Source organism: Suncus etruscus, chromosome 13 (genome assembly GCF_024139225.1).
Source record: "Suncus etruscus isolate mSunEtr1 chromosome 13, mSunEtr1.pri.cur, whole genome shotgun sequence".
In the NCBI taxonomy this organism is placed as follows: domain Eukaryota; kingdom Metazoa; phylum Chordata; class Mammalia; order Eulipotyphla; family Soricidae; genus Suncus; species Suncus etruscus.
The window spans coordinates 71,649,584-71,662,751 of record NC_064860.1 but is presented as its reverse complement, the minus strand read 5'-3'; the positions used below and the strand labels follow the sequence as shown (position 1 = coordinate 71,662,751).

Sequence of the window (13,168 nt, the reverse complement as noted above, 5' to 3'; positions counted from 1 at the left end):
TCAGACTTGTGCAAGTCAAACGCCCTGACCACTGTACTATCTCTCTAGTCCAACAGCTAAGATTCATATGACAAAATTTTATACTATTGATAGTTACATATTATATTTATGCCAACCTGGTAAATCACCTGCACATTTTATAATTATAGAGAAAAAATATTTCTGACTCATGACTTCTCAATGAAGACTTTTTCTTCTCAAAGTGTGTTAATGCTGTATTGGATAGAGAAATAAAACAGCATGTCAGGAATCAATCTTGCATACAGCTGATATGAGTTTGATCCAAAGCACTGCATATGGTTCCCCAAATCCAGGAGCACAGAATGAGGGGTAAGCCCTAAGCCCAGTTTCAATTATTCTCCTTTTAATAAAAGTTGGTTTATGTTATGGAAACAAACATTTCACACAAATTGATAACAAATAAAGCAATAAAAATAATAAAAACCACTATTAAATTGGCAATTGTTTTAATGTAAATACTATACAAATTATTTGAGAAATTGTATTTGGGTATATTAATTACATATTGCAAATTTTAGCATACAAAATAGAGAAAACATGACCTACTAATATTATTGACTGCCAAGATGAATATTTTCAATACTATTAATAAAGAACTAAACAAGGCAGTTACTTCCATAAGAAAACCCATATTATTTATTCCACTTCAAAATATTTTCTTGTGTGAATCAGAGCAATAGTACAACTGGTAGATCACTTGTCTTGCATGCAATGATCCAGGTTTAATCTCTGAGCTGAGCCAGGAGTAGTTTTTGAGCACAGAGTCAGAAGCATTAAGTACCAATAGCTGATCTCCCCCCAAAATCTACAAAAACAAGAAGTGTGTTTTACAACAATCACTTATGCTTCAACAGTGGCTACTGCAGTTTTTTACTGAAGGGATAAGAAAAACAGGTGCACAAGGTAGAAATGTGCTCTATACTATCAAATTAGGTAAATGACTTGGCTTTCTTTGTCAGCACTTCATTTAAAATTGATTAAGTCCCCTGGGGAAAAATATTAAAAATGTCTCTATAGAAATCCAAGGTACATGGACTTAATATAGCTGCCAAATTAGCTATTTATAAGCTGATGATCTGAGAAAAATAATCTCAACTTAATCGACATATTTGCTTAAATTAAAATGAAGGTTATAACAATTCAGCTGAAATACAATAATAAAAAGTTAATAAAATGGTATATAATGGGTAAAGCAATTATATTCTGTAATAATATATAAACATATATTAATTTAAAATATATTATTCATATCTATATATTTGTCATATATATACTACATTATAATAAAGGTACATGTCTGCATGTAAGTAGCTTGTATAAAAACAATATGAAATCTCTGTGATATCCAAACAAGAAATATATTTACAGTTCTTTAGCTTTCTTCCTTTTAGGAAGAAATGCCTGTCTCGAATACAGGCAGGGAGTGGGGAAGGAGTGAGATGGTGGCATTGGTGGTGGGAATGTTGCACTGATGAGGAGGAGTATTTGTTTTATGACTGATACCCAACTATAAACATGTTTGTAATCATGGTGTTTAAATAAATATAATATTTAAAAAATCAATATATTTGGGGGGGCACATTTAGTGCAATTTTACTCAGGTTTTTTGCCAAGTAGTGCTTGAAGAACTCCGTATAGTGACAAAGATAAAACCAGAGTAGCTGCATGTAAAACAAATGTCTTAAAATTGCACTACCTCTCTGTGCTTTATTTTCTTTCTTTCTATAGTCCTTGCTTGCTCTTTTGATAACAATGATTACATAAAATAATTGAATGGTAGATTAAAAAATAACCCTATCCATGACCAGGAAGAAATTGTGTGCTCTGCCTTGCCACTTTCAAATGATTCTTTTCTTTTCTCAAAATTAAGTTCTCAAGCTTTAAATCTCATATTTTCAGTCCATGCCACACCACAGAATTCATTGTCACTGTCTGATCTAGATGTTCCTGGTTTTTTTTTTGTTTGTTTGATTTGTTTTGCTTTTTTTTATTTTAATAAAAGTTAGGATTCCCTTGACAACTAACATTTCTTAATTATGTCTCTTTCCAATCTTGGGCACACATTTATTTAATTTACATAAACATCTTGCCATAGGTATGTATAGCAATGGACTTGTTCATCACCTTCTTTCAAGCATTCTACACTTGCATCATGTTTCCCTTTCTTGTAGCTCAACCCTCAAACTAAACTTCAACAAATACATATAAATGCAAGTGGACTTTTATACACAAAACTTCATGTGCAGCTAAGTACATTGAATTGATAATCCTATTTGATCACATAGTAATATGTTATCGATTTCTAAATGATTTACTTTACTACATTGCTACAATTTCAATGAAACCTTTGAATATATAACATAAATGCCCTTCCCTTTACTCACTTTTTCCTATCTAGCCCAATTCTTACCATAGTTAAATCCATCCCCAATTTCATTTTATGCTATTCACATTTCATAAGAAGTAGGCTAAGGAAAAGCACATACCTGCAAAACTCTCTTTTTAATAAGTTGATAATCCTACATCTAAAGTGATGATAAAGATGCTATTTCCAATGACTATCAATTTTCCCAGTAAACTACTTTTTAAAATTACTTAACTACCTAATTCCTATATCCTCTATATTTATTATTATATGCTAAAATTCCTAGCAAAGTTATCAGCTTATCAAGTGAATTAAGAAATTTTCTACAGATCACCATCACATATTCTCCGGCTATCCTAAGGTGTATAGCACACATATAATGAGTGTTCCTTCCTTATGTATTCATGTACTGTGCATTAAATTCTAAGTTGGGCCCTTAACGCACTGGTGTCCTAAAATCTAGATCAGCACAGAACAGATCTGTACCAGGGCATCCCTACAGTAAATCTTCTCTCTTCCCAGAAGCACAAGATATCGTGAATTCATTAATATACCTCTATTTCCCTTCAGCAATAATTTTTCTACATTATTCTAAAAGCTTTAGATATGTTCTTATGTCTCCTTTCTACTTTTATTAAACTCACTTAGCTCTCTAGATATTATATTATTCCTATCATCCTCCTATGAAAATTCTTAAAAAGAACTATATTCACTAATATTAATTACTTTAGTCACATTTTTTATTAAACTCACATTACTGAAAGGATCTTGTCAAATTTACCAGTAATTTCCACAATTTGTTTTTTGTGGGGAGAGGCTTCTCAGCCAGTGGTGAGGGGATTCAGGGGCCCCTACCGGCCATATTAAGAGGTGAACAGCTTAATGCTAAATCTGGTGATACATTACTGCTCTGTTCGGCAATGCTGAAGTTATCACTTGGTGATAGATGGCACCTTCAAGACTCTATCTAGCTGTACTTAGAGAGTAATACATTGCCAAATATCAAATTGGAGTCCTTACAAATGCAAGACATCTATCTCTGACCCCTGAACTATCCAAATCTTCATATTTTAAAGTACTATATTGAATTATCACTTTTCTGTTTGAGATATCAATAGCTTTTGATGCAGTTAATAACTTGATCAAACTTGGGAAAATTTTTTGTTCTTGAAATCTGACTTTATAATTTATTTTTCCTATCTTATTGTTCTTTTCAGTTTGCCTTAATATTTCTTTCTTATCTAAGTCTCAAAGACAAGAGGAATTCTCAGACACAAACCTTTGCACATTAAAAACTCATCTTATCTATATTCCTCCCTTGATACTATATGCTAATGATCCTTATATCACCATCTAAGACTAGATAATTATCCTTATATGATGATTAATATATACCGTGCTTTCCGGCAGCATATAAGATGATCCCCAATTTTACAGTTAAAACATAGGTTTAGGCTTATATTCGCTGTATAAGACAGAACGTTCCTGTGCTGCAACTGTATGTCCCACAGTGAGCCAATCACAACTAGCAAAGGTTCAAAGGTTACTGTAATAGACTTCCTCTCTGACTCTGGCCAATCTGAGCAGGCTTTTTACAGTGTAGATTTGGGTCCAGAACATTGTCTCATTTGCATGCATCAAAAGCCTGCTTGGATTGACTGAGTTAGACAGGCGGTCCGAGCTGATTTGCAGTGATTGGTGCAGGATCGAGTTGGAAAATTCTTTTTGTGACAATATCCAGACGATTTTCATTTAGCGGCGTATCGAAACGTTTTGTTCGGAATATACTCGGTGTATAAAATGACCCCTGATTTTTGGTTGACTTCTTTTCCTTTCAAAAGTCGTCTTATACACCCGATAAATACGGTTTGTGTATATTTGATTGGGTGGCTCACCCCATGCTACTCAGAGCCTGCATCGAGCTAATGATTTAAATATTTTACTCTTGTATGGGTCTCTCAGCTCAAACATTTGGAGGTTGGTCAATGTTTTGGCTTTTTGTAGAACATTTCCATTAATTAGTAAATGCTAATATCCACTATCTGCTGTTACTTATTATATAAAAAATAATACTAAAATTTACTCCCCAAACATTCCAAGACTTCTTCATTTCAATAGATAGTAAATCCACAATGCAGATGCTGGGATCTGAGTCCTCAATGGCTTTTATCTTATTATCTCTTTTGTTCACTAATGTTCAACCTCAAACCGCTACCTGTAATTTTTTCAAATATGTCAAACATACCTTATTTTTTGTCACAGTATCTTTACTGTTTCTATGTCCTATAAGTATCCATATGTAACTCACTAATTTACCTGATTCAGGTTTTCAAATCAAATATACCCCACAATGTGATTTCATTTAACTACAACCTCATCTCTATGAGACTTTTTTTTTAAATACATAATGATATCACTTTTATGTGGTATTTAGAATAACTGCATGAAACAATACAATGGTTTATTTTTTTGTCCCCCAATTCACAATACAGACCAGGCAAAGAGCCTGTGTTGAGGTGTATATGGGGTGCATTTACTGTACCTTCTCTTTCTATACAGTCAGTGTAAAGAACACAGCCTGTGGTAAGAATTAGGAGGCTCTATGAGACTTTTAAAACAATTTTTCTGATTTTTGTTTTCCATGCAATTTAGCGTGCTACATAAAATATATATTGCAGTTATTGTGTAAATCCTTCCTTAGGTCAGAATTATTGTTTGATTCACTAATGGCGATAGTTAGCTAGCTATTCCAAAATTTTAAATCTGTAAGAAAAGATCCTAAGTTGTATGTTTTGAAGGTTATTTGTTATTGTTTTCTGGGGGATAATTTTTTTTAATTTTTTTTAAATTTATTTAAACACCTTAATTACATACATGATTGTGTTTGGGTTTCAGTCATGTAAAGAACACCACCCATCACCAGTGAAACATTCCCATCACCAATGTCCCAAGTCTCCCTCCTCCCACCCGACCCCCGCCTGTACTCTAGACAGGCTCTCCATTTTCCTTATACATTCTCGTTATTAGGACAGTTCAAAATGTAGTTATTTCCCTAACTAAACTCATCACTATTTGTGGTGAGCTTCCTGAGGTGAGCTGGAACTTCCAGCTCTTTTCTCTTTTGTGTCTGAAAATTATTATTACAAGGGTGTCTTTCATTTTTCTTAAAACCCATAGATGAGTGAGACCATTCTGCGTTTTTCTCTCTCTCTCTGACTTTGGAGAGGGTATTTTGTTTTCTTTGGAGCCACACTTGGCTATGTGTTAAAGGCATTCTCATTCAGGCCTATAAGCTTGAAAGTTATTCCCAGACTTACTTGGGAAACCACATGGTGTCATGATTTTACCTGCTTTATCTATATGCATATAATAGACTCATCAATCAAACCCTTGATTTTTGCTTCTGGCTTAAATATTTTTTTGAAGGGGTCATGCCATTAATGTACAAGGGGTATTCCTGGATATGCACTCAGAAATTAAAACTAGTTGTGCCTGAGGTACCATTGGAGTTACTGATGATGGAATTCAGGTCAGCAAGTCAAGTAAACTAATCATTGTATTTCTTTCTACTCACAGGTACATGCATTCTTTGACTGAACAGACAAATAGTTATGTGATAAATACTAATTTAATCAGAATGAAAATTTTCAATACTTCCAAGTTAATCAGAATAAATTTTTTCAAAGTTATTCAAGTCGGATTAGACAGGTAGGACACTTGTGTGGCATGCAGTTTAACTGAGTTTTAACCTAGGGAATACATATTGCCCTGCGATAAGCAAATATAATCTCTGAGCACAGCAGGGCATTGCCCAAAAAACTATCTATCTATTTATCTATCTATCTATCTATAAAAATAAAATAAAACTATTCAAGTGATTTAACTCATAAATCGCAAACAGGAAATGTGGAAGTAGATGAAGTAATTTGTTATTCCTTTTCGTTGTATAATTCTTGTAAGTCACTGACAAAATCAAATACCAATTGTATCACTTGATAATCATTCATCTTAAACAATTTTATATATTTAAAGTTATGTTAATATTCTTTCTTTAATCTAAAAAATATTTTTCTACAAAACAGTTTAAATAGGATTATATATTGGGGCCAGAGTGGTGGCTCATCAGTAGGGCATTTGCCTTGCACGTGCCTAACCTAGGACAGACTGCAGTTCAATCCTCTGGTGTCCCATATGTTCCCCACAGCCAGGAGCAATTTCTGAACATGTAGCCAGGGTAAGCCCTGAGCATCACCGGATATAGCCCAACCCCTGCCCCCCAAATAGAACTATATCAAAAACTGCCTTTTTTCAAGTAATAATGATTTGTGTTTTTTCAAACAATAATAATTTTGATTTTTTTATAAAAATGTAATTTTAAAGAGTAAAAAACTATGATTGTTATCAATAAACTGTTTCATTACATATTTTATGTATTTTACATATCACATACATTACACATTTAATTGAAAAATTTTTATTTATGCTTGATACTTTGTTTTATACACTTAATTGCAATAAAATATTATCATTATATATTTCTGAGTATGTTATAAAGTTAGAAACAATATACTTTTGGTTTAGTATCATTTCAAGCGTGGCTCTGCTATTTTCCAGTCTGTGATCATGGTTTCTTCATTCTTCCATCTTCAATGAGTGGTTTAGAGAAAATAACTTACCATACCAATAAGTAATCAATCTTTAATGAGATAGTGTCAATCAACATTGCGATAGTCTTTTTCCCAAAGATATATCAATTAATCAATACATATAAATTTTACAACAAAATATTTAAATGTTTTCAAAATTTTAGGTTTTTATTGTAACAAAATAAAATCCCTTTGTCTTAGTATGATATATATGTGCTGTTCTTCTTTTGTTAGTGAAATAGTATATTCAGATATTTTATTTAAGTAATGTAACAATCAATATTACTCATTATCTTATCAGATGAATAAACCTTCAAATATTGATAATGACTCTAATTCCATTTTTACACCTGATATTGAAAAACTGGAGGCAAAGAAAGAAAAAAAAAGAACTATTCAAATAAGATAATATTACTTTTTCTCAGTTGTCTTTCTATGATGAAGGAAATGGTTTATTGTAAAAATCTCATTTGGTTCAAAATGTACAACTAAATAACGCTATCACTATCTTGATGTTTCCTAATTCCATTAAACAATTTGTAAGGTTTCTGTGTCCCCAGATATGGTAAGTTATTTTGCTAATAAATACTTCATATTTGTAAGGAAGGGATTTTTGTATTGTATTTTTGTGTTCCTAGGGTATATTCCTAGGAGTGGTATAGCTGGATCGTATGGGACCTCGATTTCCAGTTTTTGGAGGAATCTCCATATCGCTTTTCATAAAGGTTGAACTAGACGGCATTCCCACCAGCAGTGGATAAGAGTTCCTTTCTCTCCACATCCCCGCCAACACTATTTATTCTCATTCTTTGTGATGTGTGCCATTCTCTGTGGTGTGAGGTAGTATCTCAAGACTCTGGAAACAACCAAGATGCCCTTCAACAGACGAATGACTAAAGAAACTGTGGTACATATACACATGGAATATTATGCACTGTCAGGAGAGATGAAGTCATGAAATTTTTCTATACATGGATGTACAAGGAATCTATTATGCTGAGTGAAATAAGTCAGAGAGAGAGAGAGAGAGAGAGAGAGAGAGAAACGCAGAATGGTTTCACTCATCTATGGGTTTTAAGAAAAATGAAAGACATTCTTGCAATAATAATTTTCAGACACAAAAGAGAAAAGAGCTGGAAGTACCAGCTCACCTCAGGAAGCTCACCACAAAGAGCGATGAGTTTAGATAGAGAAATAACTACATTTTGAACTGTCCTAATAACGAGAATGTATGAGGGAAATAGAAAGCCTGTTTAGAGTACAGGTGGTGGTCGGGTGGGGAGGAGGGAGATTTGGGACATTGGTGATGGGAATGTTGCACTGGTGATGGGTGGTGTTCTTTACATGACTGAAACCCAAACACAATCATGTATTAATCAAGGTGTTTAAATAAAACATAAAAATAAATAAATAAATACTTCATAAAACTTTATTATGGTCTTGATTATATTTGTATATTTAAGCTTATTTTGAGCTTTATTAATAAATGTTTAAATAACTAAAAGCAAGCAAGAGGCTATTAAAACAAAACAAAAATGAAGAAACTTACACTTACTTGATCCTAGTGCAATATTGAAATTAGGTAATAAACTTACTCTGAACTATTTTTGATTTGTTAAGTTATTTTACAAAGCTAAGTGCACTGATCTTCTTAAATGACACTGGCTTTATTTGAACACTACCAGATGCTGAAACTTCATACTGTGTTCTACTTACAGCGATTATATAACAACATCACCAAAGACTAACAGCAATTAACCTTCTAAGATGGGAAATATACAAGAAAAAATTTTGAATTCATTACTAGACCAAATTATCCTCATTATTAATATTTACCATTTATATACCTATGGAATGAATTATTATTTATTATAAACATTTTTAAAACATTAAATTTTAAGGGTGGCATAGTTTAACAGAAATCAGAGTTTGTAAAAGGTACCATTTTCTTCTTTTTTAGCCGTAAATGCAGACATTATCAATGGAATTTATCAAAGATTGATTTGTTTCGAATAACAGTGAACTTGGTATGTCACTGGACAGAGAGGCAAGTTGTTATTTGAAGTATGTCTGTGTGCTGAATATACATGCAGGAAGACCATAATTTACATATATGTTTCTCACAACACAATAATCATTTTCTTATATTTGTAACATTTATGTTGAACACTAACATATGAGCACACATTTTAGCCAAGAACTTTGATATAACATCAAAATAAAATAAATCTAGTTTTCTAAGCAAAGTATTAAGACAAAGTGACTATGATTCTTTATAATATACTGGTATTATATTATTGAACTAGATTAAAAACATGAATAAACATTACATTCTTCCTAGGATTGAGATAGTGACAAACCAGAATTTAGGGAATAGAACAAACTCCCCAAGTATAGCCTTGTATTAAAAGTTATAAATTATATTATTAAATATGATCATAGGAATACATACAACTATAAAATGCATCGTATAATGTTGACTTACAAACAATGGAGAATTCAGGATTATAGTTTTATACTTTTTCAAAGGTATGTTATCACACCAAATCACACCACAAAAATATTAATTATTCTGTATTGGTGATTATGGGTTCTCCTACACCCTTAGCTTATATTCCTTTCCTATATAATATCCTGAATACTGTACTGAAAGCTATTATTGGTTTCAATTTTCTATTGCTTTGTATTTTACATATTCTTTGTATTTTACATCTGAGTGAAATTCTCTGGTGTTTATTCTTTGAAGTAATTTGGCAAATATAAATTAGTAACATTGTCTTCTATATTGTTATAAATTTCTATAATTCATTCTTTCAGTATATTCTATTTTGAATTACTTGCATTTAAAACACACACATATATAAATATATATATATATAAATCATATAATAAAATTAAAAAGCTGATATAATTTTCAAAATTTATAATTGGTTCTTTCATAGATAATAACTTATATTAAATATTAGTCTATGCCCAATAATAAAACCCCATTTGAAGGGATACCCAGAATCACATCACAGTCTGTCCTGGGTTGGCCATGTGCAAGGCAAACGCCTTACCGCTGTGCTACCACTCCGTCCCCATTATTATATGTATATTTCTAAAAGATATTATACATAAAGCACTGTCAGGCACTGGAAAACTAAAATTCCTGTTATCAATAGAACTTACTTTCTATTTGGAGCAGGGAGCATATAATATATAAAGTATATATATGAAAATGTTACATGATGGATTATATGTGAGCAAAGCTAAATAAATAAAGCTGTCAATTTTAAATATAGTGGACAGAAAGTGCTTCTTTGTGTGAGTGACATTTGAGTAATCTGAAGTCTGTGAGAAAGTGAAATATGGAAATATCAGAAGGGAGTTTTATGGCAGTCAGAAGAATAAGCACCCTACCCTGCGCATGCACGTTTACACACACACACACACACACACACACACACACACAGTGGAGGACTGTTTTGCAAAACAGCAAAGACAGAAGAAATTACTTAGAAAAATCACCTGTACTGTACTCATGTTTCTCCTGTGTGTTATTCTGATATAAGACTGTTTGGACTTCTATAATATAGAAAAACTTAACTATACTTAAAACTACTCATTATTAACCTTAGATTTTTTAACCCTAGACAGAAACTATACGATGAAGGCATACACCTGCAAATTAAAGCAGTGTTGAAAAGATCACTGCTTACACATGTCTTTAAACATATTATACTCACTTTAATTGTGTCTAGATTATGATGCTAAATCCCCACACATGTTACTTGAAGAGAAATTCCTTAAGACACCGGAATAGTTTTACAACATAATTAGAGCACTGATGTTGATTGCTGATGAAGAGCTGCTAGTTAGATTTTTAAATGTTTGTTTTCATCCTTTAAGTTAACTAGCAATGTCAAGCCATTGATCCAATGTAGGTTTTCTCCTCTATTTCCCCTTCAAAAGTAATCTAGCACTTCTATAATATTAAAGCAATAAAATTACTGATTACCCAAAGGAATGTCGTGAAAATAGATCATTAAGCACACTTCAGCATGAAATATCCAGTATCTTTTTTCATATTTCCACCTTAATAAAATGAGAGCTGGTATTTTTTAAGACATATGATGCAGAGGTAGTAAAAACTTTACAATCTTGAATCTGCTTAGCTAGATACTTTCTATAATGGATTATTAATTTTCTCATCTTTAGCTGGTTTCAATGAATCAATGAAAAAAGTGCATCATTTTAACATACTATCCCCTAATATATTTTATCATTATTGAAACTAATTAACAATATGATAACTTGTTAGTACACCTGCTTACCTGTCAGATTGCCCTCGAATATGAATGCATTTATTCTTTATGATATAACTTATATATTTAGTTAGATATGGCAGGTATTTCAAATAGCATAATTTCTCTTCATTTCATTATATTTAAAATCATTTACTGTTGCTTACAATTTAAACAATGGCACATATCCAAGGCTAAAGAACTCAATTTATGATTGCAAAATTGCAAAAGAAAATAGCAACTATTGTTATTTAAGGTATATTTATACAAACACTCCATTCCCTGTAGTTTAAAAGACCCTATCAGCACCTTCACTCAGGTAGCACAGCGTACCCTGATAAAGAATTGAAGCATTTATGCATTCAGAAAGTCAGCTTACTATTTTCCATTATGAGACTATTTTCTTTCAAACCTTAGGGCATAGAAAACAAGTTACTGTTTGAAAAGTTGACAATTTTGGCTCTATTAAGGTAGAAACAGCTACCTTCGAACATGTACATGAATAATAAAGTCTCTTCAGACTTAATACTGGAGGGTAAAAAAAGGAGTTTGGCAAAGCATATATTTATTACATGATACAAAGAAAGCTTGGCAAAGCTCAATAGGGATTATTCTTCTCATTTAAAATGTCAAAGTGTAACCTATAATCCAACATGTTTTAATATTTTTGTTGGGCAACACTGTTTAGAGGAAAATTATATGTTTTTCATATAATGGTAATTATTATTTTATAGCATATCTATAACTAAAGGGGTGCATATAATTTAAATATACTTATATGTAAAAGTATTTGATGTGGCATTTTGAAACAAATTTTATATTTTGACATCATAATCATAGAATCACATTTAAATATAAAATGGAATCTTAACTTTATTGCTGTAATGTAGGTAGACAAATTTGTTAAAGTTGGAGTAATAAATCTTTACTTATGATGTTCTGAATATTTTTATAATGGTGTTATATACCTAATGGTCTCTGATAAAGAAATGACTCACAGAAATTAAAGCATGGCAAAAAAAAATACTTTGTAAAATCAGGTTCCATCCTCTTCCAGTAGGATGTTGAAAAAGCTTATATTAACATTCTAGATGCAGTCATTAAAATTTCATAGATTTGACTAGTTTTTAAAAGACAGGTGTTATAAAATTAAATTACATTAAAAGTAAAATTTAAATTATATTTTAAAAGACAAGCATTCTCAAAACTCATTATTTCCTAAACATTTGGCTATATTACAATATTGTCTCTACATGCAAGAGCTTTGTAATGGCCCTGTGGAAGAAATATTACACAATTGTGTATGTGTATGTATATTTTTGCAACTTAAAATTTATTTGCAGCACCTAAGTAGCTCAAAATCTATCATCATGTTAGTATTTAAAGAACCAAACATTGAGAAATATTGAAATCAATGCAATACTACAATAGGTAGGAAAATTGCCTTTGCATGCAGCTGATCCAGATTTGATGGTCACATCTCATATGGTCTCTGAGTCGACCAAATGTGATTTTAAATACAGAGCCAGGATTGACTTCTAAGTATCACTTGATATAGCCTCAAATCAAAATTAACTTCATCAAATTTATCAAGAAAGCACATTGACTAAAAAATTAGTTTTAATATATGCCTCCTTGGTTCTGGAAATATCATTTTTATTATGACATGTAGATATACCAACCTACATCTTCTTTTAAATTATCATTTAAAATAATTTTCATTTAAAGAAAGGGAGTAACTGCAAATGGTTAAAAAGCAAGTCTGCTAATGCTAAATCCATATTTGATTCCTGAACTAAACATGTTGCCTTGCACCAATAAGTGTGGCTGCCTTGAAAACTGCTGGGCAG

At 31.7% G+C, this 13,168-nt stretch overlaps 1 protein-coding gene and 1 non-coding gene across 3 annotated transcripts in view; both read right to left on the bottom strand.

Annotated features, from left to right (window-relative positions):
- CADM2 (cell adhesion molecule 2) overlaps nt 1–13,168 on the bottom strand; it is a 1,096,781-nt gene that overhangs the window by 764,895 nt on the left and 318,718 nt on the right. The gene's annotated exons all lie outside the window — the stretch shown is intronic.
- LOC126026990 (small nucleolar RNA SNORA51) lies at nt 4,854–4,986 on the bottom strand. Its single transcript, XR_007502169.1, has one exon. It is a non-coding gene; the product is annotated as a small nucleolar RNA SNORA51 (small nucleolar RNA).